The sequence below is a fragment of the Caloenas nicobarica genome, chromosome 1, assembly GCF_036013445.1.
Source record: "Caloenas nicobarica isolate bCalNic1 chromosome 1, bCalNic1.hap1, whole genome shotgun sequence".
Classification (NCBI taxonomy): Eukaryota; Metazoa; Chordata; class Aves; order Columbiformes; family Columbidae; genus Caloenas; species Caloenas nicobarica.
In genome coordinates, this window is record NC_088245.1 from 141,214,597 (window position 1) to 141,242,323 (window position 27,727).

Genomic DNA, 27,727 nt, shown 5'->3' on the forward strand with positions numbered 1-27,727 from the left:
CTTTTTTTTTATTAGCAGTTGTATTTTGCTTATTAATTACTCCTATTATATTAGGAAAAAAAATAATTAAAAATAAAAAGGCTACATAAGGCACATTCTAATTGTGGTAATAGAGGTGCAGTGGGGTAACCCACATGACTGGAGTACAAATATAAAGGTAATTCTTTATTGAGGGAATATACTAAGGTGGGTAGGGGGAAGAGACATGTCCTTGCTTATTATACATCGGTTCTGAAATCAAATTGCTAAGGGAGTGACAAGTGCTCTACGTCCCCTGGGACTGATGAGAGGAAAGAGGCTGGGTGCTCTCCCAGTAAGGATCTGCTGCAAACCCCAACTCATGAGACAGGGGAGCTTTCTGCAGGCAGCTAGCAGAATAACCCAAGCTGATGGCAATAGGAGGGTTGTTCAGGAAGGACCCCAGCTAGGAGCATTTCCTGGAAAATACCGGTGACAAACTTCGACATGACAGTTGGAGAAACCATCTGGAATGGGAGCTCTTCCCCACGTGGCTGCAATAGACAGATATAAACTGCTTGTGATATGAATGTGGGAGGCAACTTGGGTTAGGGTGATAACTTCAGATTGCATGATCCATGCAAAGGGAAGGACAGAGAATAGCAAATGTAACATACTGCTAGGATGAGGAAATTGGAGAATAGTTATGGTGGATCACATAGGAGCAGTTTGTCAAAGGAGGTAGGAAGCTCAGGGTTCTTCAGAGGAATGATAACCACCAAATCTAAATTAACCTAGTGTTCAACAAGGAAAATGAAGTATAGTAAGAGACAAATTTGGACAAAGTATGAGTTTTATTTGACCTGAAACAAAAAGGAAGTAGGCAGAAAGTGGAGGTAGGCCAAATGAACAGAGTTCTGAAAGAACAGTGCAAGCATGCAGGATTACAATCAGAAACACTAATACAAGGAAAAAGCAGAACAGATCTTATGGGCAATAAAAGCTTTATAAATGTATTCATGGAAAGAAAACTAAGGAACGTCTTGGCCTTCTCTTTGGTGGGAGGAGATGGAGACTGATACAGCCAACTGCCCTCAGGCCCGTTCTGGAGGAACCAGTGACACAAGCCGATCTTGGGACTCACGGTGCCTGTGGCAGTGAGGCTTATTGTCAGCTCACTTTGGACCCAGGTGCAAAACCAACAGGCACAAACGATTCCTTCACTGTAAAAACAACCCTCAAAATTCTGTCTGAGGGGCATCTGTGCCCCAGGTCCTAAAGACAGAGGTCCCTAGAGCCCGGTGCCGAGGTGAGGAGTCCCTGGTGCAGGGCAGAGACTAGAGCGCTCTTGAGAAAGCGACTTCACCCCGCTTCCCGGGCTGAAAAGCGGAGAGCCGCCTCAGGAAGAAGGCGCACCGGGCGCTGCCGGTGTTAGGAAGCCCAGGCAAGCCGAGAAAACCCGCCGGGGCGGGGGGAAGCCTCCCTCGGGCGCGCCAGGCTGAGCAAACCACACCGAAAATGCGGTCCGGGGCGGGGGGGGGGGTGTGAGCTCACCGCCCCCCCACCCCCCCGGGCACTGCGTGCCGCTCGCCCCGTCGTGAGGAAGGAAACGATTAAGCGTCCCTTTCTCCCACACCCAGGCCGGGGCGGCCGGCGCCGCTGCCGTGAAGACAACGCGCAGCGCCCCTTCTTGCCCGTGCTGGCCCGGCGCCCATTAGCGGCCACCCAGCGGGACCGGCCCCACCCGGGCCCGCCGCGGCACCGCCGCGGCACCGCCACCCCCCGCCGCCCCTCGGCCCGGGATCCACCGCCGGCACCGGGCAGGACGGGGGAAAGCGGACAGCGCTCGATTGGCCGGCGGCGAGCCAAGGGCCGCCTGTCTGCTGGGCTCCCATTGGCCCAAGCGCCTGGTAGCCCCGCCCCGCTCCTTCTCCCCCGTTGGCCGCCTTGGCCCGCTGGGCCCCGCCTTGCCCCCCGCCTCTCCGGGGTCATTTAAGTTTATGGAGAAAATAAATAAATAAAGCGGGAAATAGAAATGCGTAGAAGGCGGGGGGAGGGGGGAGGAGGGAGCGCAGCCTAACTCGCTGTTTGGGGGCGGAGGCGCTCGCGGCCACCAATCGATGCCCAGCTGCTGGAGGGAGTGATTCCTCTTTAGAACCAGTCAGAGCTCTAGACTGCCGAAAGCGGCCACGATCGTTCTAAACGCCAGCCAATGAGAGGCGCCATCCGTTTGACCAACACTTGCGCTTTCCAATAGGAGGGGCGCGTAGCGGGCCAGGGAGTGCAGCTTCGCCTATAGAAAATTAGCAATGAGTCGCGAGGAGTGGGGCGGGCCCAGGCAGTGGTGAGGGGCGAGGCTTGCTTTGTGAGTGGCGGGGCTGTGAGCCAATGGGAGCAGGTCGGTGGGGCGGGGGGGCCGGGGGCCAATGAGGGGGCCGGCGAGGCGGCGGCGGCTGCCTGTGAAAGTGTCGAGCTGCTTCGCGAAGGGAAGGGAGAAGATGATAGAGGTACCGCGTTTCCGGGGTCAGCGAGGGGTTAGGGGCGGGGCCGCCGGTGGGGACCGCCTACCAGGGGGTGGGCCGGCCGGTCCGCACCGTGAGGCGGGCGGTCTGGCGGCGGGCAGGGCGTCAGCCGGGTTTCCCGGGACACCCCGGGGGCGCGAGGCCGGGGCGCGGCGCGCAGCGGTTTGCCGGGCGCGCGCGCGCGCCAGCCGTTGGGTCCCAACCGCCGTTCTGAGGCGCTGGGCGCGCGCCGGGGATCCCGCCGCGCCCCGCTCCTCACGCGTCCCGCCGGGGCCGGGCGGAGCGGGGAGGGAGAGCCCCGTGCCCGCCGCCTCCCCCGTCATGTCCCGCGGCTTCGCCGAGCTTCGTCCCCTCCCAACAAAGTTTGCGAGCCGGCGGGGCCAACCCCGCCGCTCCCTTGAGGGTGCGTGCGGCCGGAGGGGGAGCTGGCACAGACACATCCCCCGCTCCTCCCTCCCCCCGCCCCCCCGCGGAAGGGCCGCTGGCCGGGCCGCTGGGAAAAGTTGCCAGCGCCCTTTTGGGAGCGGCGCGACGGCAAAGCGAGGGCCGAGTCCGCCGGGATGGGTGGCAGCTCGGCGGCAGCCCCCGGGAGGGAGGCGGTGGATGGTGGGGGGTGCGCAAGGTGCCCGGCGTGGCAGCGGCCGTGCCGGGTGAGAGGCGGCGGCGGGGGAAGAGCCGGGCTTGGGAGGAGTTGATAGCCCTCCGACAACGATGAGCTCAGCTGCTCTTTTATGCTGTCTCTTCGGGCTCACGGAGAAAATTCGCACGTTGATCCTCGCTGAGGCTGGCAGCGCGTTTCCACCTGAGCGAGCCATCAGGATAGTTTATATCGCGGGTCCAGCAGTGGCTTTAAAAGCAATTAGTGTCTTGTCTTTCCAGTGCCAGACGTCTGTTTATGCCAAGATGGCAGGGTCTCGTACCCAGGTTCCCTTAGCCCTTTCAATAGGGAGTGTTCTCATATTTATTAATCGGAGTACAGAGGTAAAGTGAATTTGCTAGTCGCTGCAGCGAGAGAACTAGAAAACAGACTGCCTTACTGCCAGTCATGTTATCCAGCCTGTGCTTCCTTTTGCAGCCGAATAAGTCTCTATTTTTCAGGTTTAATGCCCTCTTGTCGGTCTTGTAGTCCTCTCTGCTGAACTGCAAATGAAAAATTGTAATAAAGTGAGGCTTATGGTCTAGTAAAATGAACAAATATTGCACAAAGCCTGAACCTGGGTTTTCAGATCAAAGTAATTATTTAGGAGGAAAAAGTATCTCTTATAAAGACTGTGATTATTTACATCCGTGTAACAGTCGTGAAATCTGAACACCTTGGGTCTTCCTGAATGCCTGACATGTACTCTCATATAGAAATGTCTTTGAAATTATGGGGCTAATGTTGTAGAAATGCAGTATCATTTAGCATCTGTGAATCTTAGAGTGTTTTGCAAGAAAGAGTAACTCAAGACAAAAATAAATCTGTGACATAAAAGTAATGTCATCCTTCTCTTACACAAAAAAACCTCAGAGGCAGGAGATCTTTTAGCAGATAGGCTGTCAGATGCTATGAGTACGAAATACTAGAGCTGATTAGGAGGATCCTTCCCACCCCAGTGGAAAATGTGGTATTTGTGAAGTTGCAGTTTTCTGCAGGAAAGTTCCAGTTTTACTGGAAAAAAAAAAATTCTGACCAGAAAATTCAGTTGATGGTTCATGGCTACCTGCCTTGAAGACTTCTGTCAGTTCCATTTTCTGCTTACAGGGAGAAAGCACACTTAACAACATCTTCTCCTGAGAGACCCCCACCTTTTTTTTTTTTTTTCCCCTTTATTTTCCTCCCTTTAGATGAATTACGTGGAATTTTTATTCCACAAGAGATGTGAGCGCTTTACTTATCCTGAAACATAACTGAACATTTTTTCGTAGGATGAAAATTCCAATATTTGGCCAGCCTGAATCAAAACTTCTGGAAACTTGAGACCAGATATTTGGCTTGTCCAAACTGGCTAGTTCCATTGTGTTTAGTCCACAGAGGATTTGGCCCTACTTAATTAATGGTTCACCCGAGGTCATGCAGTGAGTTGATTTTTAAAGCTGAGGACTGAATCCAGAGCTGTTATTATTCAATCCTGTCGTATATCTTGAAGTTTACTGCACAACACTGTATTTTTCTTAGACAAGCTGGATTAATAAGAGCCAGAATCCACGAGGCTCTGATTGCAACTTTTCTTAAAAATCATATTCTGAAAAATATATTCAATTGTGAACTTACTAGAAAAGAGAGTAAATATGTTGTAATTAGTGCATAGATGACACTGACTACCGAGGGAGAGAGAGGCCTGAAAACCTGCTTTTGTTATTTAAACCTTTCTTTCAAAGCACAAAAGCATTTGATTGGCACTTCACTGATTTAATAGTCCATTTGTAATGCAGGAAGAACATTACAGAAGATTTTAGCATTATTTTAAATCTCATCATTTAATCTGTAGGTGTTTTTTAAAATCGTCATTTCTAGCAGAATAAAACTTTCTGATAGCATGTAGAACCTGTGACTAGTCAGTTAAAGATACGGATGCCTTGCGTCTTCCATAATGAAATGATTTATAAGTCTTAAAACGTAGCTTGTTTGTTGTGTTAGCACACACACACAAAAACCCTTCTGGCCAAGGATTTTGTGGTTGCTGTTACCGTGTTGTAATGTTAGGAATGGAATCCTAAACCCCTGCTTTAAAATCAGGGTCGCTAGCATTCAAGCTAAAGAGGAGAGAGCAGTTCAGATCCTGTGCGGCAGCAATGCCAGGTGTACAAGATACCAGCTAGCTCATTCACTAGTCTGAATTTACCAAGGTTGTCTTTCACCTGTACTTGCATAAAGATGCTTTGTGAAGGTTGAAATTTTTTTCTGAGTTTTTTCTGTTTTATACATGGGGAAGATACAAAGGCAAGAAATCCAAACAGACTGGGATGCACGCTCTTGTTTCACCCCCACCCTGCCCCTTGCTTCCGTGTTTCTGATTTTGATGGGTACAGAAGATTTTCATAAAGTTCATGAAGGCTCATCTTTGCCTTCCAAATGTTTGGAGAGTGACCTCATTGCTAAAATATTAAATGCTAGAAAGACCCTGAATTAAGCAGCACTGAAATGACTTCTCAATGTCAAAGAGCAGCCAGTGGCAGAGTCTGAACAGACCTTCTGCTGCCCAGGCCACAGCTGCACCTATTGGCTTCATTGTCCCATCCCTCCTACGCACATGCATGCCTGGCATTGTTTTGGAAATACAGCAGAAACTTGATAATTCAAACATGACTCGGAGAGGCACTTGTGGAATTAATTTATTGGGTACATTAGTGACTAGATATGCAGGCAGATTTAAAAAAAAAATGCTGTGTCATAGTATGATTTGTTCTGTTACCTCAAACAGTGTGGTTTAATTGTCACTGCACTAATTGACTCTCCTGGAAAATATTTTGTTTGATGTTTAAAAAGTAAAGTCTTAAAAGATCTCAGGATGGTTCTATCCTTGTTATTTAAATCTGTGACGGGAATTGGGTTTTCAGCTCTTCAATGAGGAGTTATAATTTGGGATTAGAAATTAATCCATACCACCTATTTTATGGCACAGGATTTATAGCATGCCTCAGAGGTTAAACCGTAGCCCTAGTATACTGATGTGTGCTGTAGGCTTATTTGATTTCAGCAGGACTGCCTGCCTAAGACAAATAGGATTTGATCCTTGCTGGGTAACCTTGGTCAAATTCCAGGTAACCCTCAAGACTTACTATTTCCATCTTGGTATTAGAAAATAAATGTGTCCTTTTTGTTTATTTTTCACAGGGCCCCAGTATTGTTCAGTATAGTTTGTCATGTGAGGCTGTAAATCCCTTCAAGCAGGGTGGGATTTTAGATTTGCAATGTGTTCGCAAATGATCCCATGTGTATCATGAAGGAAAAGGCTGTCCTCTGGCCAAGTATGGACAGAACTTATGAAGCTAGGCTCTTTAAGTTTCCCGAGTGACTGCAGATATTAATGTAGAAGATGCTATGGGGAAAAATAATTACTTTTAATTTGTTCAAAGTACCAAATTCATGTTAAGAAAGCAGAATTCTTCTGTAATTGCATACATAGTACCCCAAGAAATCTCACCAGCAGTTTAAGCTCTCTGAAGAGGCCAGCTATTGCAGAAAGTGTGCATAAATCATTATGGTATTGAAAAACAAAACAAAAACATTGTAGTCTCTCAAACTGGCAGCTTTTAGTAAACTTTGTTTGTTTACCCTTCCATAGTCATGCTGACCCTTGTTCTTTGGTATCAGAGCAACACAAACAAAACAAAATTCAGTTCTTTAATTTTCATGAGCAGTATACACTGAGATGAATCATTGGGCATTTCTGAAGCAAAATAAAATAGTTGCCATTGACAAGTTTCAACAACCAGAGGTGATTTTGGAAGGTCTGTATTACTTTGTGGCCTGAGGAGGCTGAGCAGAACAAAAAAAGATTTCAGTGTGTAGATTATTTTGTGCTTACAGTTATTAGTAGATCTCAGATTCTACTCTGATTTTCCCAGGTATTCATGAAAGGTGCTTCAAGGAATACCAAAATACAACACTCTGTAATCAAATTTCCTAGTAATATCAGGGAAAGTTCTGAGTCCATTCTTTTATCGTATATTCAAAGAAATAATTATTCCTTCACCTTTCCTTTTTCTTTTTTTTTTTCCTCCATCAAATATGGGGTCCAACCCAGTTATTGCTTCTGGTATTTTCATGAAAGCATACTGAAGACTGAATACTTGTTTACTGGTTTTGGTTCCTGGCTTAAGACTTGGGACTTTTGAAGCTCTCTGCTCTGCCATGAATAGCATATTTGACTTTAGGGAAAATTGCTCAGCCTTTGTTTCCTATCCGTGTAACGGGAATAATACCATGTGCTGTAATCACTAATATTTGCAAAGGTATGTAGACAGAAAACTCTGAAGTGCTGCTGTTACATATAATGTCTCAAGTAATAATTTCAAATAGTAGGTGCCAATTGTTCCATTGGCTATTTGGTTTGACAATAAATGCCAATGTGAGTAGCTTTATAAACTTTGGTGTAGTTATTCTGGGTTTGCATCATAAACCAGAACATGGCTTAGACATGAATTTCCTCTTTGAAATAACTGAAGTGACATCAGTGGAATTATACAGGGATGATTTTGGCATGGATACTACTGAAAGACATAGCACTGTGTGAGTGCTTTGGCCTCATACAAAGTGAGCTGTATTAGTAGAATAGGAGTTCAAAGCTTCTTTGGAACTGTAGTACCCTCTTTAGCATTTTAAGTTTTCAAGTACTGCAACATGCAAGTAGTGTTTCTGGAAGAACTTGCAGGATTCAAAAATGTGCATGTCTCACACTCAAAACTAATTATACACATAAATGTCTTAATCCCCCCCCACAACCTTTAGCACATCCACTTGACTAAAGCTTAAGAACTTCAGACTTTTAAAGAATTTTTGTGACAAACTCTGCTTAGAAATCTAGGCTTTTATTTCTTGTACGTAATGATTTCTATTTCCAGACATTGTAAATATTTGCCTTTGGAAAAATCTTTGTGTGGTGTTTACCCACATCACTTTATGGAAGATGAAGAAAGTAGAAAATAACCACTGTTTCAAAAATTGGTGGCAATGTTAACTGCTTATATTTTTGCATGTATCTTTTCAGACCCTGAGGCTTTATTTTCACCACCAGCACTACTAGTTCTGTATATTTCTCTCTCTCACTGATGGTAGTTGTAACTTGCAGTCATTAAGCATAGCTACCTCAAGTTAGATACTGAACACCCTCAAAACTAATGTAGAAGTTATGTTTTTTAGACATACTGAAACAAGGGCAGAGTTCTTTGGAACAGATTGGGAGTGCCTGAAGTTTGGTGTTTGGACCACTAGAAAAGTTGTTGTTCTTCAGTATTTTTACGTGTAACAGAATGAAATTAGGGATTGAAATAGCAGGTGCTGCTCTTCTTCTGTAGAAGCAATATCTGTTTTGTTAAGCAACTTCCTGTTTCATAGCTATAAAGTAAACAAAATCTTTGTGCTATTTAGTTGGAATTTAAAGGTTGGGTCCAATTTCTCTCCAAAATATTCACAGGACTTCTCCCCTATTGTAGTGTGTGAATAACATCCACTGAGATAAATGTGAGTTTTTTTTTTTTTTATCATGTGGCTGAAGAGTCCCTATTTATAGCCTTCAAACATTGGCAGGTGCAAGACTGGTGAGAAACTTTAGTCTCACACATACAAGCTAGTTGTTTAGCAGAGTCTTCTACATGGTGGTAGCTGCTCTTAGCTGGGCCGCTAGAACCAACAGCGTTGCTCAGTGGCTGTCTTCTTCTTGAGATCAATCAGCTTGTATTTCCAGGAGGGTGTGTAATGAAGAAGTGCCTGATGGTGCTGATTGCAGTAATATACTTAGCTATGGCAGCTTTAGCTATTATTTATAGAAGTGCTAATTATATCAATAGAAATAGCAATATTAATACTGTTAAGTGTCAGAATCCACGCTTGACAGTATGAACCAAACGCAGCTACTGTGAAACAAAGCAGCCAGCTTGTCTCCCTTGTCAAACCACCAATATGCATTTCAGGAAGAGTACACACCCACCTTAATTGCTTGGGGTCTCACCATTTTTGCTCATCTTGTTATATCACTATCATTTCAAGCTGAAAACTCACAAGACCGGCTGTTCCCGTGAAATGTAAACTGTATCCAAAGTCAGTCTGGAAAATTCAAACTGTGACTAAAAGTGTAACAGTGGATTCCAGTTTAAAGCTGTCATCCTAGAATGCTGGAAACTGAAAATTCTCTCAAAGTTCAGAATCTGACCCAAACTTTTTTTTTTGAGTCTGTATTCTACCACTTCTTGTTTACAAAATAGTTGGTGAAAACTCACATAGATTTCAATACCCACAGTTACGTGCAGACTACGTTATAACCAGCCTTAATTGGCATGTTTTAAAGGGCAGAAATCATATTACCAAAAAATAAACAAAACTAAAAGAAAACAAGAGCATATTGAGACTCATTTTCTGGCTGCTTTTTTAACATTTAAAATGTGCTTGATTTCCTGTCACAGCTCTTGTTACTTCTGCCTACCTCGTGACAGTGTTTTAGACTGACTTCCCACAGGAGCTTACAAATCAAGCAGGTTAATGTCTTCATTAAAACTGAATAACAGTTTACTTTGGGAAAAAACATATTAAATATTTCAGGATATTGAACACCAAACTACTATTAAGCTTTAACTAATGCATTTACTTTGCTGACACTTGCTCTCCGATGGGACGTGTAGCTCAAGTTAATGTCAGTAGAAGTGATGTTTAAGACTTCATGAGAAAGTGTTTGCAACCCCTTCTAGACGATTTTACTCTAATTCTATCACTCTGTACTTGAGAAAAAGTTTTAAATAAGTTATTTCAGCAACTTGCCATCCTTATTTTGGAAATGTACTGGGTATAAATGTCTCCTTTGGAGTTTTAAATAATCCTTTCTGTGTCCTAGATATATGTGGTACACTCTGTAAAGAAAGTGACAGTCTGCTGGCCTCCGGACATATAAAGAATGTCCTTAGCATACTTTGCCTTTGGGAGGAAAATACAAGGATTGCCACAAACAGAAGAGGCTGGGTTTCTGTCACCCATGACTGCGAACCTACCTTAAGGTGTGCCTAATTCAGTGGATCAGCAGAACAGAAATGGAGGCACGTGGCCAGTCGGTCAAGGTTTCTCAGCTGGCAAATGGTGGTATTCTGTGTGGGTTGCTGCTACTGCAAAACTGTGCACTCGTGTCTTTCTCACTCTCTGAGAATCCATTTGCAATGATGCCGTGTGGGACACAGGGGCATCCCATCAGTAATAGGAATGGGGTTTGTTTGGGTTTCTTTTGTTTGTGTTGCACTGAAAATTCTGTTGGTGTAATTTGCTTTATCAGCTCTTCTCTTTTTTTTTTTTTATCTCTTCATTTGGCAATCCTATGGTTTACTTATCTATTATCAGAGCCATGTCAGACTGTGATGCGTCATTCTTTCTGGATCCAACAGCAGCAGCAGCCCAGTACATGATGCAATCAAACAACATTTCTCCACTGGCAGATTTAGACCAATCCCTTTGAAGTTTGTTAATTTATCCAAAATCAAAGCCAGTTTCAGCTCGATGCTGTAATAATACTGATATTTTGTTATAACCTTTCTCATCATGGGTCTGTAATAATCCTGGAACTCTTCTGACATCTCTTTAAACTCTGTGAACAGGTGATCTGTGAGTAAATCTCCCTGAGGAGTTAAAAACTTTCTTGAATTATTTACATCTGCTGTAGGAATTCTGGCTTGTATTGCATAGTGGGTTGGTTGCATAGATGGTACAAACTGGATGATGCAGAAAGAAACAGAGAATGTGCTTAGCACATAAAGATACGCATTAGTTGTGTGAATATATTTAATATATTTAATCAAAAATAACTCTAATGCTGCTGGCTTTAGCTGAGTTAACTTGAGGAAAAAAATTTGCCCACAAAAGTTAAGTTCTTAGTTATAGCCATTAAGAGATGGTTGAAAGAGATGAATGGCTTAGAGCAGGGGTGTCAAACTCATTTTCACAGGGGGCCACATCAGCCTCACAGTTGCCTTCAAAGGGCTGAATGTAATTTAGGTCTGTATAAATGTAACTACTCCTACATTAAATGTATTAAATGTTAAATGTATTAAAGTTAAATGTAACTACTACATTTATACAGTCGAAAATTTATTTATACAGTCCTAAAATTACATTTGACCCTTTGAAGGAAACCGCGAGGCTGATGTGGCCCCCAATGAAAATAAGTTTGACACCCTTGGCTTAGAATATAATTTATGCAATAGGACAAAAGTAAAAAGCTGTGTTTAACTACTAGTGGATATCTGAAAGACTTCATCTCTCAGTGGTGGTGTTCTGGAATATAATGAGCCCTATCCCCATCTAATTTGGCAAACTTGGTAAGTCATGGTAGGGCAGTAGGTAATTTATGAGTGCACATGGAATATGAATTCTTTTTTATCTTTACTCATGATCACACTGCATTTAAGATGAGTAGAGTCGAAAAAATAATTGTCAGTTTTATTTTAATAATTCTGTGGGGCACTCCACTTTTTGAATAAACAAATACATATCAATATTTCCTTGAATTCACTTGTCATGCACATTTATGCACTATATTGTCATTCTCACCCTTTAAGTGGTCCCACATGCCACATTTTTGAGAATTTTACATTTGTCATTTGAAAATAAAAATTGTCTGGCCTAGTCCTGACTTGCAAGATAAATAAGACAAAACTGTTTGGGTTTTTTTAACATAGTGGCTGACTACTTGTATTCTTGTGGTGCCAATGCATACTCAGGTTCATGATTTGTTTTCTGAACGGCCTCATGGACCTTTGTGTAGGCTTTGCTTTTTGTTCCAGTAAAATGTAACATTTCAGTCAAAGAATGTAGACTTAAATGGTACAGGCTGGCCTCAAGTAACATTACCAGAAATTGGAGGTTGAGATGAAGAGGGTTAGTAATCCCCCTTTGCAATGAATGGGTCATCATCGTGGCGCCACGTGGGAGACATTTACCCCATCTTGCTGTCCTGCACGTGTTCTGTGGATGCCCTTCTCTTGGGCTGGGAATCTGGCACTTTTTACCAATGCAGTGCTGTTCCTGGAGAGCACGATAACCTGGGTTTGGGGAAAATAGTTTACATTAATACTCTCCAGATTCCCAATTAGTATTTAAGTTATTTGCATGTATGTATTCTAATAGAAACTAGAAGTCCCAGATGAGATCAGTTCTCCATCCACTAGTGCAGGGTACTTTACATACTGTAAAACAGAGGCACTGTTTAAGGAAGCTTATAGTTAAATAGGTGGGGGAAACAAAATATTAGAATTCCCACTGTAGTGGTTGCAGACCAAGACACAGAAAGATTTAGTGACATGATCGGGATAATCCAGGGAAAGGAAAGAGAGGTTTTCAGAGGCAACTAACTCCCACTAAAGCAAGCATGGGAGTGATGTGCCAACCTGCCATTTGTGCCTTTGAAAATTTCCCCAGGGAGTCTATTGTAGAGCCAAGCATTGAACTCTGATCTTCAGTTCCCCACCAGACAACCGTTCCATTCTGCTTTAAGTATTTTTAATTGAAAAATACCATCTGAACAGTGTCTGTAAAGAATTACTTTTCCTCAGAACCTCCCAAAGAAAAGCAAAATGATGTGCTGCAGCAATAAATTAACCAGTGATCAAAATCAAAACCACAGTCTTGTTATGAACACCAGAACTGGTGCGTAAATACTGTGAATTTATGACACCACTGAAAAAAATCTATTCTGGTAAATGTTAATACTTTTAGAACTAAAGATTTTTGGTTTAATTATTAAACTATTCAAATCTCTTCTAAACAGACTTTACATGCAAAAGCAACAAATTGTTTAAGAAAACAAGCAGAAGTTCACCTCTTGCTTTTCTGCAGGCACTATTTATATCTGTGTCGGTGTTTGTTTCAGTGAAGAGAATAAAACTGAAGCCCACATGACCCTATCTTACTCTCCCCAAACAGCAGTAACACTTTTCCTTTTTTATAGAGTTCTATGTATATTAACTCATATTCTCATCACATCATGAGGAGATGGACTCCCATTTTGCAGTTTGGAAAACAGTGGCAGAACTCAAGGTTATACAAGTCTGGAGAAATTTTTAGAGTCAGATTACGCTGCTGGAGTGACCCATGTTCAGGCCACTCCAACACGTCCCCTAATAATATTTTACAAGCCTGAGCCATCTGTGTGTGATGAGATCAGAAGTAAGGAAGTCTGTAGTTGCCAAGAGAATTTTAGCTTGCAGAATTGTACAACTACAAAGAAATCCTACGGCGTCAACAAAGGAAGCTCAGAGAAATATTCACACTGAGAGCTCTTTTGGAGTATTTTAATTGGAGACTATTTGCTTTTGTAAAATTTTAAGGGTTCATTCTTCCTTTTGCCCACTTTATTGTTACTGACAGTATTGTAAGCTTTGCATACATGATTAGTAGTTTCCAAAATGGCTAATCCCATATTTTGCAAAATCAAGAATGTGCTATTTCTGCTGCACCTCTCTGTGCACTTGTAGGGGTAGCCAACCTTTTTGACTTGGCTGAGTCCCAATCAATGTCTTACCTTCCTTCCCCTGACAGACAAGCTCAGAAGTAACCCAAACAAGACTCCTCCCCACCAAGAACTCTCTGTCCTCTTCGGACTCATAGAGTTCTTGCCATGTGTGGACCTCAGAGGTATGATGGGCTCATTACTTATGTCTTCCTGCTTTTGTTTTAAGAAGTACCTCACAAAAACAAATAAATACAAAGGATAGGCTTTTAAAAGCTCTCAGCATCAGTCTATCTCTTCTCCCTTTGAAGACAACCAAGACTTAAGTTGACTTGAGATGAAATTAAGCCAGTACTAAGCATTTTCAACACTTCCAGTCATAGCCTCTCCCCGGAGAATTTATCATCCTAGAAAAAGGATTGATTAACACTGAAGTCGACCAATGGATTTGAATCTTTAGCTCTCAAGAACAGCTCTAATTTTCAAACAGAAAGTCTCTTGAGTTTTTGTTTTGGTCACTATGGGTTAAGTTCTATTAGAGTTTCTCCCCGTTTGTTTTATTAGAAAATGGTATTTATTTGACTGCGGTATGCTACCTAAAATTGTTATAATTTGATTCTTTATTTCCATAAACATTACTGTGTTTATTTTGGAAGGGTGGTGACTTAAGAAAAAAAAAAGACAAATTAAGCTTAAAAATATATTGGTTATCTCCCATATCTAATTTTCTCTTGTAATCAGTGTATATAATTTTCCTATAGCACCAATTTAAACAACAAAAAAAAAGGGAGAGGGAAGAGAGACATTAGAATCTATTTTCAGGATGGCATATCAGACCACACGCACTTATAGGGTAGAGTAGATTTGTTATTTTGGGCGGTACTGTGGAACTTATGAGGAGCTTTCTTTTTTTATACAAAGTTAGTTCAGAGTAGATTAAAGTTTATTTCAAACTCAGCATATTTGACCTCAAGCATCATAAGAGTCATGTAGAATTGGCTCATGCTATTAAATTCCTACAGTGAACTCCATAATAATGATTAATTTCTTTCATAAACTCTCTTCATAATTAATACAGGTTTCATTGTGGGCACTGCTATTCTCATATTGATTATCTCTACAATTTAGATTGGACTCATAAAATGATGTCTTTGTTTACTCTAATGACCAGACATTTATTTTATTTGGATAACTCTCATCATTTGTGAACTGAACTGGGGATACTGCTACCATAGAAATTACAAATATTTCGGAGCTGTTTCATGCAAGAGCAGGGATAATTTTTTGGCACCTGAGATTAATAATACTTTGGTGTTCTCTGATGTCTCTCATCTGAGAATCTGAGTTCTTTATGAACATCAATTAATTAAGCTTTAAGACACCCTCCTGAAATAGGGAAACATTAGTAGCCTCTTGCACTGATGGATAAACTCAGATTTAGACATGTGGACTGACTTGGTCAAAGTTACCTGCCAAGTTATCATGAATATAACCCAGATTTGTTGATTACCAGTCTCGCCCTTCAGTTGTGAGGAGTTTCTTTTTTCTGGCATGATAATTTTTGATGTGGCATAGTTCCTTTTGATAAAATGTGCTTTTTAAAAAGTTATAATGGCTAGGAATGCTTTATCTGCTTGAACAAGTATGGACCTTCCTTGTCGCTTGTTTCTTCTAAAAAATAATTTCATTTTATTTCCAGGGTTCTCTTATAAGCTGCAGTAAACTTTTAAGGCTCTAATAATCTCTTTTGGAGGGAAAAAAAAAAAAAAAAGATAATTTCACATTTGTGACGGACTTCAAAAGAAGCAGCTTTAGTGAGAAAAGCAGAATATAATGAATGATGAGACTGAGGTTTGAGTGTATTGAAGGAAAAGAGCCACAAACCAGATTCTGTAACATTATTCTGTACACTTTAAACAATGTTATGCAACAGGTGAACCTTCTTCTTGGTCAGTCCTGTGTATAAACAACACAAATCCACCTTATTACAATATTAGAAAAACCCCTTCTCATATAGCTTCAGTCCTGAGAGCTCAAGAATGGGGACAGTATATTTTGTTTCGTTCAGTTGCTCAGACACTGAAGGATCCAGAGTCCCATGGGAGCTACTGAGCTCTCCTTGTTTTATTAAGTTCAGAGGGTGCTGGGGGAAGTTGCAGTGAGTGGCAGCAGGCAATCTTTAGAAATCTTGGAGACAAACAGGAATTCCGTTTTTTTGAGCTGAATTCAGCCATCCTGCTGTTGTTAAACCTATAAGCAGGGAGGGGGAGATGTGGATGTAATAAGCAGCACGTATATCCCTACTAATACTTGCAGTACAACATCCCCCATGCCTGAGGACAGTAAGTGCAACTGAGGACATAGTGGAGTTTACAAGAGTACCTCACATGTTGAGATGCTTTATAGTTCCCCCCTGTGAATAGCCTAGTGAAAACCATATGTGAAATATAAATATACTGGGACTTAAAAATGGAGCTGCATTCCAGCCTTTTAAGTTAATTTTATAACATGCTGCATTTGAGGGCTTAATGTGTGTTGTATCCAATGCTAGCTGAATAGTGCAAGGCCTAATAAATGTGGTATGTACCAGAGGCACTAGGAGTGTCTGCTGGAAGATGCAAAAGCAGAACAAGATGATGGTGGAATTATCACATTTCAGTGAAAGAACAAATCCAGTTTGAACCAACTGGCTGCTTGCTTCCTTTGGTCTGAAGGCAACAATGAACTCCTGTTGTCATGCTGAGTCAGTTGGCAGTGACTCACTTTATCGGTCTCAAAATTGTCCGTCATTTCATTAGAACTGGATTACGCAATGGGTTGTTCCCTTTTCCCCTTTTTTCCCAATACACTTGTAATATTAATAGGCACGTAAATCATCTGATGTTAACATATTTCCTCATTAACTTTTACTTTTTTTAATTATAAGATTAGTAATGATACAACTTCCCAAAGAGGGAAATACAGTAATCCCAAATCTGACTTGAAATTCTAAGGCACAAACTTTCTTAGTTATGCACTTCTCTCAGTTAAAAATAAGTTGAAGCCTTTTGTTATTTTCCACAGGATATTGGCATAGCTAACATATGCTCACAATTGTTCAGCTGAGGTATGCGTTCTCTGTTGGGTGTGGAGAGAAAATTTGTATGTGGAAACAGCAGCCAATGTATCAGGGCTGAATTTTTCTCCCCAGCATGACTTTTTTGGTTATTTCTGTAAAAGCCTCTTGGAGGAAACACTCAAATGTAGTATTTTATCCACTGAAATAGTGCATGCATGTGATGCCATTTATTTTATGGGCATATTTATTCCTTAAACACAAAAAGACACATTATCTAAAATGTAAAGTGTGTGATTCTGTAATTAAAAAATAAGGACATCCTCGTGGTCTCTGCAGTCTGTGAAAAAACTTAGGTCTATGAGGCTTTATATCTAACTCTGCATAACAGTGCACTTCACCAGATTCTTTTATTTTAGCACCTATGCTCTAACACAGTTTCAAAGTGATATGAATAAACTAAAAATGTGTAAAAAGTGATGCTGAGTTGGCCGGACAGCAATGCAGCTGTTCTAAAATCCAGCATTTCTAAGTTCAACCATTTTGTCTGCCTTAATTTAACATCTGTATTTTCCACCTGCACGATTAAATTAATTGTGTTCAATCAAATCCATTTTGCATTATGTATTTAGGGCAAAAATATGGATCTTCAGTTCTTAATCTTAGAAGACTTGATATATCTGGAATATGTTCTGTGCCTGTCCCAATCTTGACATCCTATCCTGGGTTTAATCTCGTCTGTCTGTGTTTGGAATCAGTCCTGGTGGCTATGAAATGGAAAGCTTCCAAGCATCTTTGAATAATTTTTAAATTTTGTTCTTCGGTGGTTCTAGTTCTTTGTTGTTAATTAGATCAAACCACATTTCCACTGAGGCTGTAACAGTAGTGTCATCAACCTGTAATCTGTTAAATCCCTCTGAAACCTTCTTCAACTGCTTTTGTAAATTTAGTACCTCTCTGTAAAGTTCCTTGCAGAGTAAAAAGTGTGCTGTTTTTTGATCAAAGTTCGTCTTGTTCTCAGTGCAAATTTCAAGACACTTGTTGAAGCAAACGTAAAGGCACGTGTTCCCGAGAGCAACACTAAGTGTCTCTGGGAACCAGGGACATCAGTCTTCCTTTTTAATTCAAGTCAGCCAGGCTGCTGGTGATAGCAGAGTGATTTTGTCTCTAATGTGTACAGTACAGTTTTGGGAAAATTTGGTTGCTACTTGTACACTCAATGTGGCTGAAATACAGCACTGAGTAGCCGTGTATCAGAAGCAGAATAAAGTTTTAAACATTCTTGTTTCAATTTTGGTTTTGTTGTCTAACCAAATAGTAAAGATACCTTTCTCATGTTTTTTTCATTGTTTTAGGATGGTATCTTCAGTAACACTGCAGTAATATTTGTGGTTTTCATTTTGGTGCAGAATTAATAGCAGCATACAAGGACATACATTTCATTGTCTGTATGCTTGTGGCCATTAGGAGGTCATTTGTCAAGTTCATGTAGCCAGCCTGCACTGATGTCACTGTTCAATGCTGTTACTTTTTCTTTTATTTTTCCCCCTGTTTCTTGACTTGGAGATTCTTGCATTGGACAGCTGAATTTACAAGTCTCTAAAAGAAATGTTTCAATCATTGCTATCAATTGCTCCTTTTGTGTTCCATTGAAAGCAATATCATTAAGATAAAATAAGGTTGCATCTGTCTTGTTAAGCAGAGCTTTTCTTTATAGCCTAATCAACTAATAAGCTTATTTCTGAGTCTTCAAGGCACAAAGGTGTCTAATGTCGAAGAGCGTCTAGGAGGTTTGGAACACAGATTTAAATTGTCATTGCAGCTACATTTAATAATGATAATGATAGCACTAAAAACATCTCACTTTCAGGATCATCAAACTCATCAGAGTTCTGCTTCAGTAGTTTCACTTAAAAGAACATCTCATCTTGAAGGGTCTGCAGAAATGAATTGTCTGCACTTTTTGAAATGGATGTGAATTCATCCTAACTTTTTCTTGAACAATTTCTGACAATGCCTACACTGAATTGTCTTGCCTACAAGAATTGTCTTGGGTTTTGTATTACTTTGGTATATGCATACACTTGTTTCCTGTTGCTTTCTTCAACTTCTCTTTAAGTCAAATAGATTAATTTTCTTCTGTGTGTTAACCATTAAGCTCCAGCTTGTAACAGTGGTATCTTTAGTATTAACAGCAGAGCAAGAAACCTGATGTCTGGATTTAAGTTAGGATTGAAAACCTTAGTGACATAGCTAACTTTCATTAGACCCTTGTTTATAGAATACTCAGACTACTTAGTGGCAGTTTTTAGATCCTGAAAGTATTGTAAACTCATTTTCAAAACTTGTTCCATTTATTACTTTCTTTTTCGCATCTGATGACAAAAGATTCCATCAACTAGCAGCATCTCTTTCATCAGGCCCTGAAAGCATTGCTTATTCTCTGTGTAAGTAGGTAGGCAAAAGTGTAAAATTTTTTGCTGTCTTTTACAAGGGACAGAAATCTTTGTACTCCTGTCACTTCCCTATTCAGTTTTAGAATTTTTCAGCTGAAATGAGAGCCTAATTTTTTTAAGGATTGCATGTTCCTATTCTTTGTTATTTTCATATTATCGTTTCTAAGTGGCAAATCCTGAATAGTCAGCACTAATAGAGAAATGCCACTGGATAGTTCTGTATCTGGTGTTGTAAATGTAGGTATCGTGACTCATGGACTCTTGGCCAAACTAGATATAAGCAACAGAAGCAAAATGTAATAACATCACCCTTGGGACCATTGTGAGGGGCTGAGGACAGTTCTACTGTAACTTGTGTTACAGCAGAAGCAGACCTGACATCTTGGGTCAAATGTATTTCTGCTTGTAAAGCCACCTGTAGATTTCTCTGTTGGGGCTCTGTCTCACCAGTCACATATGTGTGAGTTTTGCTTTGGTGTTTAAAGAGGAGGGTGTGAGGAACACCTCTCTAAAAGGCAGTGTTTCTCAGATGGTTTCAGTTGCTGAAAAGACAGAAATATGCTAGTTTACCAGTACTATACAATTTGTGCTGCTTATGTTCATATTAGTCATTGGCATATTTAGTGGTCCTCTATAGTTTGTTGCCCCCCCCTTTTTTTTTTTTCAATCTCTCTTGTGTCTGCAAAGTAGTATGCGTGTGTGGGGGTACACATACTGCTTTAAGAATGAGAAGGATTTATCAGGTACTTCAGGATGTCCCAAGAAGCTTTCTGTGGGTTGAGAGCCTGGCCACAGCGGGAGAATGTGTGGGATGGTAACTGTGTGGGATGGTTTGCTCTTCATCCACCAAGTACTTCCTTGTCCCCATGGGGAATACCTCAGGTCCAGAGCTTCTCTCAAATTCCCAAGGCTTGATTTTTGATCTAGTCCTGAGTGCACGAGACAGCTGAGTACTGAAAGGCCAAGTTAGCAGGAGGGAGTAGGAGTATGAAGGTACACTAAGAGGAGTGAGTTTAAAGCTGCAAAGCAACCAGGGGTTTTACTGTAGCTTTTTTCATTACATGCCATGATCAACAGCTCTTCCCGGACATATGCAGTTACCTATGATAAGTCTGAAGACTGCAACGATAGGAAATTCTTTTTTAGCCAAAGCAGAATTGGCTAGGAGCTTTTTGGAGCTGAAGATACTTCAGTTCAAACTCAAGTCCATGAAGACAGAGGTGGTCAGGGCTACTCCTAAAACACTGGGGTGCTTTCTGGACATTTAATTGTGACAAAGGAGTAATTCAAGTTACCATGTTTTACTTCCAGCTTCATGGTCTGCCTCTGCCACAATTTTCAATATGCTTCCTAGTCTTGAATCTATACATCTTTCAGCTGTTGGAAAACAAATTGGAAATTTTTTTACTCTTCTTTTATTCTTGTAGGGAGCTTTTTTATACTCCTTGAGGGGAATGAGATAACTTTATGCACTTTTCCTTTATTTTATTCCCCATTTTGCCTGTCTGTTCCTTGATGGCTTTCATTCTTTGATCAATTCCATCAATTTTAATTGGAATTTTTTTCCCATCTTCTCTTGTGATAAAAAGATATTTTCATGTAATCTGTTTCTTTGGGCCCAGTGGTAAAAGGGCTGTCTTTGGGAATTCGGACATCTATTTTCCATTAAAATGAATGGAATACAGTGTTAGTATCTTGTAGGGATTTGAACACCTTTGAGCTATTGTGAAGCAAATATTCTTGTTCCTCTGAAAGAGAGCTCTTGCCATAGATAGGGATGGGTAATCTTGAGCTTTGAGACCTGTGGATAGTGCTGAGAGCCTGTAAGTCAACTTTTTGGTTTCATTTATCTTGCACATAACTTTTCTTTTCTCAGAGGATTAGCCTGTAAAGTAATCTCAAAGAACTTCCAACACGATTAAGTACCTAACACCAAAAACTCCTAGAAATTGTAATGTTGTGGCTTCTCCAGAAAACGATATAATCTATGTCTATATTTTGAGAGAGGTGTCAGACTGAGCTGACTTTTAGCAGTATAGTAAACTGGTGCTTTATTTCCCTGGTGATTGACTTGTGCTCCAAAACTATAGCTTTAATTTAGGAGGTAAAAAGCTTGTAGCCTGCTTGACTGTGAGGTTCTAATTAAAGATTGCACTAGATGTGAGCTGACACTTGGTTACTTGCAGTCAGTCTCCTAATACAAGAAGTCTTGGATGTTAGAAGCGGTGTTGACTCTGAAGACTATTGACATTCATTTAAATGTTAAAACGGTGTACTGGTTTACTGTTTGTGTTTTGTTGTTGTTGTGTTGCATTTTCTTTTCCCTTTCCTTTCCTTTCCTTTCCTTTCCTTTCTTTTCCTTTCCTTTCCTTTCCTTTCCTTTCCTTTCCTTTCCTTTCCTTTCCTTTCCTTTCCTTTCCTTTCCTTTCCTTTCCTTTCCTTTCCTTTCCTTTCCTTTCCTTTCCTTTCCTTTCCTTTCCTTTCCTTTCCTTTCCTTTCCTTTCCTTTCCTTTCCTTTCCTTTCCTTTCCTTTCCTTTCCTTTCCTTTCCTTTCCTTTTTTCTTCTAAGAAATAAGGCAGGAAAAAAAAAAAAAAGAGATAGTCCTGTTCCGGAGACCTTGAGCATTGTTGTCCCATTTTGATACCTTGAGCCTGGAGTAGTGTTTAGATTGAAACAACAGTTTGGGAGAGTAATGCCCCATAAATTCTTGTCATTATAGCCCTGCAACTACCTTTTTCATACCTATTTTTAAACTGTGAGTGATTATCAGCACTAGATGCGTGCATGAGCTGGATGTGGTGCCTGAACAGCCAGTCCCAGTTTTTGTGACTGAGAAGTGTTGTACCTAGTAGACATTAACAGAGCACTCTCAGTTTTGTTCCATAAGACCATATCTGATAAACCCCAGTGAATTTTTACAGTGTATGACAGTTTTACTATATGAATCCTGAGGAATTCCAGACTGAAACTGGGTTTTACTTGCTTGGATGGATGCATGATGTATAGCTTGATATTTATGTGGGATTTCTATCAGACATGATTTTTGTCTCTTACTTGGTGCCTGGCCCACAAATGGTCTACTAAAGCTAGTTGAGACTTTCATTTAGCTGTAGCGGTAGTACCTTTGTTTCTGAAACAGAAAGCTTTAAGGTATACTGTCAATTATGATTCTACCATCTGTGATGTTATCACAGTGTGGTAAAAACAAATGTTGAGTTATTCCAAGACCACAACAGAGAGTACTTAAAGTCATATTTGTATCCTGATTCTTACTGATATTTTGTTGGCCTCAGGACAACTCAATAAATGGAACAGCAGGACAGCAAAGTATCAGTTAATGTAAAGTTATCTTTATTCTAACTTCTGTTTGTTTTGTGGTTCTCGTTGCTCTTGTTGCATACTATCAAATGGTTTCATGATGTGACTTCTGATTTTGAAACAAAACAAATTAAATGTTAGTTAGTACTGATTAGTGCAATATTATCATTGATTCTTTATTTACTCAAAAATCAGGAAATTAAAGTTCCCCTGACAAACTTAATTATGCCTAATTGCACAGATATTACAAAGGGGATCTCTTATTACCTAATCACAGATGATCTTGGTAGCAATACCAAATATTACAGTCCTAGCTAATAATTGCAAAGAAAGTTATAGAAAAGGAGCCCTTTGACCACAAAATAATATCTAACTTGAACTTGTTACAAAACCTGACTGAAGAGTAGCTTTGAAGTTGGTGCACTTGGTTTCCATTGTATCATTTTGAAAATATTATGTCACCTTGTTCTGTATGTTCTAGTTCTGTAATGAAAGACCCTTCTGTTCAAATACAGGTAAAAAAATAGTTGTTTGTCTGTAGGATACCCAAGCTCATTTTTGTCTGGCTCACACCACCAGTAACCTCACCGGATCTTCCAATTTTTGATAGATCTGATTGAAAGAAAGGCTCTTGTCTCCGTTCTTGTGTAAAATAAGTCCTGAGGCTTAATTTTCAGTTAATACAACTTTTTGCTTTTAATTTCTTTGGCTTTAAATAATAATAAACTCTTTCATCTTTTCTTTAAAAAATGAATTTAAATTAATATTTCAGGAAAAGAAATGCACCTCTAAATGTGTCCTTTAAAACAGCTGAGCAAACTGTGTTCAGATTATCCAAAAATATTCTCCTTTAGGCTAAAACAAAAGGACTAATTTGAACCAGTCTTGCTTGGTTCTTCTAACCTTATATAAAGTAAAAACCCATTCAGACCAGGACATTCCTTTTCTTTATTACATCTAGTGCATCTAGTTTTTTATTCTTCAGAAACATCTTTGACTAAAAGTCTCAGAGATGATGAATCCTGTTCACCAACACACAAAAATAATCTCCCTGAGGTTGTCTACGGACAATCAAGGTTTGTGAAAATGAAAACCTTTATACTTAATTTTGGTGGTGCTAGTGTTTGTAAAATGGTTGCATCCTTAGCAGTGTTTCCTGTGGATTTGATACAGAGGTCAGCAGTTTTTTTCTTGGAGTGGGCTTCTCAGACTAACCAGGATAAACCTTTGTTTGATGTTTTACTCATTTCCATACTCCATGGTCTCTGTAATATTTAGTTTACCCCAAACAGAATCAGGCACTTTTATATACTCACAGGTCAGAGACAGTTGGCCTAAACACACCCAAGTCCCTGTGCCTGATATTCTCTGTTAGCTGGCTGTGGGATTTTAAGGGCATATATTCAGAAACACTAAGCATGGGGACTTAGCAGGAATTTGGGCCATCTGAATCTGGGTCCTAGGGTGAAATTTTGTGCTGAGCTGCTTCGAAGTATCATACAAGCCACGCAGCTCTAAGAAGAAGTCCAGCCTTTTCAGTAACTTACAACTCCAGTCTACCTGGTAAATGCATTGGTTTCCCCTTGCCTAGAATACATGGAGAAAAATCTTATATAGGAACTTTCACAGAGTGCCTATAATTGAGGAAAATATTCCTACATCAGCTGAAGGGATTTCATGGTGAAATATTAGATGAGTAATGACACTGAGTGTTGCTCCTTTCAAATATTACAGCATTATTGTACATAGTGTGATTTGTGTGTGTGTGTTAGTCATATAGCCTTAGATTTAAGAAAATAAAAAAATAAATGTCTGGTTTTTATACATGTATAGAAAAGCTTTAAATGTACTTGGGAGTACAATAGAGATTAAAAAAAAATCCCTGGCCTTTAAGACAATCATGTAACTTTTAGAGCCTAGTCAAGATTTTTTGGATGTTTGAAGTTTCAGTACTGTTTGTATCTTTTCTGTAGAGGTGTGTTTTGCCCACATCATGTATAGTCAATCAAATAAAAGTTAAAGTATGGAGTTTCTGTCTTTGTACATCTGATACACTTAAATTGCATTTTTGTTTCTATTTTTTTCCAGAAGGGGCTATTCATTTGAGGGGCAATCCTCTCAGATACGATATTCTAAACTAGAAGATAATTACCTGTTGAAAGAGTAGCATATTTGAAAATGCTGACATAAATATTTTCCAGGTAGAACGGATTCATGCTTATAAGCTTGTGAAAATACTCAGTTGCATCCAAAGGCTACAATAACAGCTTCCAAAATATTGCTAGTGATGCCTCTCGCTTTTTTTCCCACCTAGATCTTCGTTCATTATCAACTTAGTGCATCTCAACTAATATGACGATCACTAGAGTTGCAGAAGTTTGTTTTGGTTTGTTGTGGATTTTTTTTCTACTATTTAAAGCGGGTAAAATTAAAGCGATGGCCACCTAGAGCTTCAGCATTTTCACTGTGGTTTATATCATAACCGTGTGTAATTATTATGACAGCAATCAAATCCTCCTGCATGCTCCCTAACTTTCTGTGACAAAAATAGAAATCTTTGACAGTCATCCTAGTTATCTGGTAGAAGAGAGTGATGGATGTGCATCCTGACTTGTTTGTTACTGTAGCTCCTTTCAGGTGGCGAAACTACTTTTTACAATTTGTTGTTCAGTTTAGGATGGATTCAGTATGGATTTCCATAAGTAAATCATCAAAATTCTAGTCCTTAAATGTTGACTGAACTGCAACATGACTCTTTATAATCAAATCATAGGTAACCTTTGGGAACAGTATAGTTATATAATAGAGGGTGCACCACACAATGCAGTAGGCTATGTAACAAGATCCGATTCCATTGTAACTCCACAGCTCGGATGAGGGCCTTGCACATTAGCTCAACAGCTAAATTGGTCACAAATGGCCTGCCGATGCAAATAAAGGTAATATCCTATCACTCTCTAAGGGGAGAGGATGAACACATACATAGCTGAGACCACATACATAACTGCAAGTTGTTAGGTGTTAAATAATTACAACACAATCTGCGCATTCAAGACAGAGCTAACACATGAACATCCTGAGTGTCTGTACATTTATATGTAATGAGGAGATGGGGATAAAGCATGTGGGAGTCTAAGGACTTTTTATGTAGTTTTGGTTTGTGAAATGGAAAATGGTATGCTGGTATGATATTGGTCTTCTGGAGTGTTTTATGAGGACTCTCAGTCCCTGTAGGTGGTGATTGATACACATCTGTGTTGATGGGTATAAAAGCAAAGGATTGGCTTTGTTGGGACAAAATTTATTATATTGCATAGATCTCACTGTTACAATTTACTGATGCAGCAGCAATATTTAGCCAATGCAATACTAGAGTAATGCAGTACTGTGCAGATACTGACATGGGATTTTTAGGCAGTGGAAACACCATTTTGCAGCCTTTGTGCAAAGTGGCTTAAGGGCTATAGGGGAACAGTCATTGTGCAAAGTGTTTCTTTACTGAAGTGCTGGTAGTGTCATCCTAAAAGAAAGTAGGCATTTATGGTACTTGATACATATTACTTGCAGACAGATTTTCACAAATCCATTGAAACTGTTGGAGACATATCAGCTTTACATCTGATCTATTATTCAGGACATTCTGGGATGGAAAAAAGAACAACAAGCAACCTTAGAAAAGCCAGTTCTGGTTCAGCAAGTGCGCCTCAGTCTTGCCAATCAATTGGGCTGTCTGAGAGCATGATCCATAGAGGCAGCATAGCCTGAACTTCTTATCAGGAAAGCCTGACATCCCAATCTCACTTCTGTTCTCTACAGAGCGTTTAACTCTTTCCATTTAGTTTTTACTGTTTGTAAAATGGGAATGACAGTAGTTTTTTGCCAAAGGAAGTGGTGAGATTTGATTTGTTAATAGTATGTGCAACTGAACTATGGAATAACGGATCAAAGTTACTAAATTAAAGGAAAGTATTACTTATTTGGAGGTCTGGCACTAAGTAATGACTGCTGAGATGGGAGAAAAATTGAGATTCTTTGCATATTGAAAGACACCAGAACCACGCTGTATTTCTCTCTTTCGGTCCTCAGCATCTTCACCACTAAATCTGCAGGGATAAAGAGCTTTTGTGCGGTTCTATGTTTTTGTTGACCCCTGCTGATGTAAATCAAACATACTGTCCTCCTGTTATCTTCAGGTTTAGAAAACTTGTTTTTAATCACTTCATACAGGTATCTAATTTGAATCAGCCTGCCACACTGCAGGACTCTTGTGCTTTTTTAATTGGCATCTTTCTCATTACATTTGAACAAAGTTGCAGAGACACTGCAGGACACCAGTAGAGACATCCGAATCACCAATCCTGTTGGGCTGGCAACATGATGGTGTGATATACCAGGGGAGTCTAGGAGATCTGCGTATGTGGTGAAGGGGGACTAAGTGGAAGCAATCAAGTTCAGACATGTTGCTGCGAGTGTTTCTAGGTCCTGCCTATGCCATCTGAAAGAGAATTGCGACAGAAATTTGCCTGGGATTTTTTAACACCAGTATACTGTTAAACCAGCCTGGTTTCTAAGAACAGTTCCTGGGATTCTAGTAAAGCAGAGTTCCCTGAAGGCATTGATGGAACTGTTGTAGAGCAGGTATGTGGAATACATCAAAACCAGTATGTTAACCCACCACAAGGATGGGCAGGATACCCAACCAGTTCATGGAATCAGTCTCACTTCCATGTCATCAGAATTTGAAAAGCAGCCCTTAGATAACTGCTAAGATGCCATTTGTTTTTTTTTTTTATGGAAGTAGCTTTAGCCTCAGATATGGTTATATGATGCTATGACTCCAAGATATATCTAAACTCAGCAAGTTGTTGCACTTGGCAATATAAAGAAGAGAGACCAGAGCAGTATAAAATGTGTTATTTGGCACCAAAGCACCTTACTTCCCTCTCAGTCCGTCATCCAGAATCTTGTCATTTGCAGCAGACTCTCACAGTTCTGGTGGGCAGTTTGATTTCTCCCATCTCCCCTTTACTACTGAAAAGCAGTGTGTTCTTAGGGCTCTGCAGCTCCCTGGGAGAACTGTAGATGTGGCCCCTGCTGCACCAAGCACCAGAACTTCCCACCTGCCTTATGGTGCTAATGGTTTTTTCATTCTTTTCAAGGCTCTGCTAGAGGGGTTGGGGCTCCTTTGCCTCTCTAATGGCAGTGTCTAGCGATTAACTCTGAACTGAGAAGTTTACAGAAAAATAGGAGTACCATCTACTGGATAGAACAGCATTGCCTGTTCGTGCATT